This window comes from Triticum dicoccoides, chromosome 6B (assembly GCF_002162155.2).
Source record: "Triticum dicoccoides isolate Atlit2015 ecotype Zavitan chromosome 6B, WEW_v2.0, whole genome shotgun sequence".
In the NCBI taxonomy this organism is placed as follows: domain Eukaryota; kingdom Viridiplantae; phylum Streptophyta; class Magnoliopsida; order Poales; family Poaceae; genus Triticum; species Triticum dicoccoides.
Genome location: NC_041391.1, coordinates 473,183,910 through 473,187,889, shown reverse-complemented (window position 1 = coordinate 473,187,889; position 3,980 = coordinate 473,183,910). Strand labels below are relative to the sequence as shown.

Sequence of the window (3,980 nt, the reverse complement as noted above, 5' to 3'; positions counted from 1 at the left end):
AAGAAAGTGTTTTCAAGAGATTACTTTGTATTTTTTTTGGATGTTATGTCCAAATCAATGTACCTATGTGTTAAGTTACAGGTGTTTCTAAAAAAAAGGCTGAAGGATCTGGGTCATAGGAGTTATTTTGTACTGTTTTGGATCTTAGATCTGAGTCAGTGAACCTGCAATTTTTTTGAGGGATTTTTCTTTTTTGAGGGACAGTGAACCTGCAATTGTTACGTGTATGAATAAAATAGCACAAATGCCCGTGCGTTGCAACGGGAGAAAAGTTGATGTGTATTTAATTATGTGCACAACACATCTGTTGTTCATAAAAATTATGCATGCAAAATATCCCTTGTTTTGCAATGGACATTATAAGAAAAGTTGAGAGTTTGTGTGGTACTCGATAGTTTACCTCGTCGTGCAGAGTCTGCTTCTGCTTCCCTTATCTTTCCTTTGGTGTGAAACTGCTGGCATGCAATGCCGGTCCTTAAAAAAATAGAAAATGATATGATTTGGATATACATGTGACATTGTCTTATAAAATTTTCACATGATTATCGATCAAATATATGCCACTTCCATATATTGCACAAGCAATTGAGGAAATTTATATTACTGGGTTTGGATCAAATCTACTACCTTTGCTTTCCAAGAAAATAACTTCTTCGAAATGCATAATTACCGCTCACATGATGCTCAATGTGAGCAAATCTTTTTATAAATCTATGCAAAACCAAATCACTAAAGTTACTTATCAAGATGTACAATGCAATTTCAAAGCGGGAAATGAAATATAATTTATACGGGATGGGCGCTAGCGTTATGAACTTATAATCATGGAAATGACTCGGTCATCAGATTATAAGTTCATTCCATACCGAACCAGACCGTGCACATTCTTATTATGAGAAGGGGTCATTTGAGCCTATGAAAACACGATACTATGTTTAAATAGAAATCCCTACGTCGTTACATTCTAGTTAGGATTAGTAATAGGTCTAATGAGGCATCCTTTTGACATTGGGTACCATATGCACCTCTTTGGGCTTCTATTGAATCAACAAATTGGAAATAATTTTTTGGTTTTTACGAAACTGGGTTCCTTCTATGTCTTGCATATTCCATAACCGGGGTCCAGCTATCTGCGTATTTGTCTCTTAGTGAACAAATGGAACTGATATAGCACCATCCTTTTTAGGCGCTGATTACCCGTGTGCACATTATTGATAGAAGTCTCCTAGCAAAAGAGCCCCTGTGTTGCAACGGGTATAAAATAAATTTCAAAGTTCGCGTGATATTGGAAAGTACTAAGCTATATCTCTCTATCCGTTAGATTCTTCCTCGTCTTATCATAAATTCATTTTCATACTTGCCCGCTTTGAAGATAAGATGACCGGTTAGACAATAAAGTGTTTACATTGATTGGCGCTCTTTTGTTCATATGGTGTGGTCAGTAATAGGAGCACACCGACCGCGCCAACGCAACCACTTTCCTCGACACCATCGTCAGGGCTCATGGAGGACCAGGATTGAGGCACCTAGAAGAAATATCGTTTCTAATCAACCCCAAGAGATATTTCTTGAAGAACCATGATCAGCTAGTCCACAATAGAGCCCCAAATATCATTTTCCTTTAATAAATATTTCTTTCTAATATTTCCGTCACACGTATTTTAATTACTATAAACACTAATGCATTCATTAACATTAAATCATGGTCCTACAGTGTTAAATAAAACAATGGTCCTACAAAAAAATACTCCCTCCGTTCCTAAATACTTGTCTTTCTAGAGATTTCAACAAGTGACTACATACGACACAAAATGAGTGAATCTACACTTTAAAATATGTCTACATACATCCGTATATTGAGTCTATTTGAAATGCCTAGAAAGACAAGTATTTGGGAACGGAGGGAGTAGCAGCCAAGTAATAGTACTCAATCCAAAAAAAAGAAAAGAAATTGTAGAGCGACACCAGCAGCTTCTAATCGGTGCACGCATATCATGGTACTAAAAGATGATAGAGTTACTGAAAGATGATAGAGTTGTGACATGTGATATATAGCAAAGCTTGCAACGTGGAATATCAGAACACAAAATTCGAATTGATCTAGTGAGCGAATGATGCTTACACAATCTGAATCCGCTGCTACCGATGCGGGTCGGGCTCACTGCGGTAGAAGGTGCAGCCCCTGCTGAACTTGAATGGCAGCCCCTTCCACTCTGCACCCATTGCACATATGACAATCATACCCTGCAATACCAGCTCAAGCATCTGAATTTCCGGCACAAAAACGGCCTAGCTAGGTGAAGAAGGATTTAATTTGCGTACCAAGGTGCCAGGTGTCGTGGTCGTAGATGTCGTCGATGACGAAGTGGAGATGAGGGCTGACACGCCCATGAAGTCGCCGAAGAAGGCCATCACTTGGTCCTCCCCCACCATGGGCCGCCGGAAGCCAGGAACACCAGGTCTTCACACACGCATACTTCCGCATTAGCTTCGCCATTCTAATCAATTAGAGAGAGAAAGAGAGAGCCAGGAACATCAAATTTGTATATTAACACGTCGCACATGATTTTTTTGCTAATTCATAAATCAATCCACATGCATTAGCCATCACATTAGCAAGTCCTCCCTCCGTTCCTAAATATTTGTCTTTCTAGAGATTTCAACAAGTGACTACATATGAAGCAAAATGAGTGAATCTACACTCTAAAATATGTCTATATATATCCGTATGTGGTAGTCCATTTGAATCTATAGAACACAAATATTTAGGAACGAGGGAGTAGCATAGATACTGTTGTGCATGTGCATGTGCGGGCTGGCGGGCCGGCGTTGCGATCTAGTGCTTTTGAGGGGGATTAAGAACTCACGCTGCAGGATGGACAGAAGCTGCTCATCTCCATCGCCTCCCGTCGACGCCGTGTCGCAACGCCACCGTATCCATGTAGAGACTCAGCCGGAGCTCGCCATCTCGCTCGGAACCGGCGACGAACACCAACGCCATGAACTTGGAGTTCAAGCCCCGCTGCTAGACCTCCTCCCGCGTCTCCTGGATCACCTCCACGCCGTCTCCGGAACAGGATCCGGCCACTGCCTCGCCTCCTCGACCGAATCTGGCCGGAGATCGCCGTCGTCGCGCCCGGCGGCGCGCAGCAGCGTGGCAAGGGGTGGCGGCGCACTGGAGGTAGAGATGAGATTGGGAGGGGTCGTGCGCGTGGGTGTTTTTTCTTTTTCTTTTCTCTCTTAATTAAAAAAGGATTGCGGGTTGAATACTAAAAAGTGCAGTTTTTTTTTTTGCAAAAACGAAACATTTTCTCGCGCAACCGCTTAAAATAGGACTGCGGGTTGAATACTAAAAATTATAGGGACCTTTATGCAAAAAAGTCACGACAGTGAACCCGGAGACCCAATCCGTGCTTTATTATTAGGGATATATATATATATATATATATATATATATATATATATGTATATATATACAAGCAAAAGAAATAACCCCCTCCTAAGTCAAATTAACCACTCTCGTTGTTAGGCAAAAAGTAGTGATGGACCAAGCGGGCTCATAAATGGAAAGCATCGATATCGCTGATAACCGCTTAAGTGGGTGTGAGAGGACAACCACCAACGCTTTTCAAGTGGGCCAAACATATGTTGAATATAATACATAAAATGTACAACTTTCATGTGCCACACATGCCTCAAAAACCGTAAACCATGCACCCACACAGAGCGAGGTTCATTAAGCGTACTACATATGATGGTCCCCTTCTCCCTCTTCAACGCATAATATATGCTCCTACCGTAATACAACCCAAAGAGAATCCTCATCGATGGTGAAATTAATTAACCTCTCCGATGTAGGTCAAAGTGATGCACATGCATCGACGATGGCCTCATGGGCCCACAGCTGGAAGCGTCACAAGTGAGTGTCCTAGCTAGGATAACCACCGCCTGCATGCATGTGGTGCAAAAGAGGTGTTGCG

At 41.7% G+C, this 3,980-nt stretch overlaps 1 long non-coding RNA gene across 1 annotated transcript; it reads right to left on the bottom strand.

Moving 5' to 3' along the window:
• Positions 1 to 399: 399 nt before the first annotated feature.
• Positions 400 to 3,180, bottom strand: LOC119321982. The gene is made up of 4 exons (XR_005155327.1): positions 2,868 to 3,180; positions 2,323 to 2,498; positions 2,123 to 2,244; positions 400 to 474 (listed from the first exon to the last, which is right to left on the bottom strand). It is a non-coding gene; the product is annotated as an uncharacterized LOC119321982 (long non-coding RNA).
• Between the last annotated feature and the right edge of the window lie 800 nt (positions 3,181 to 3,980).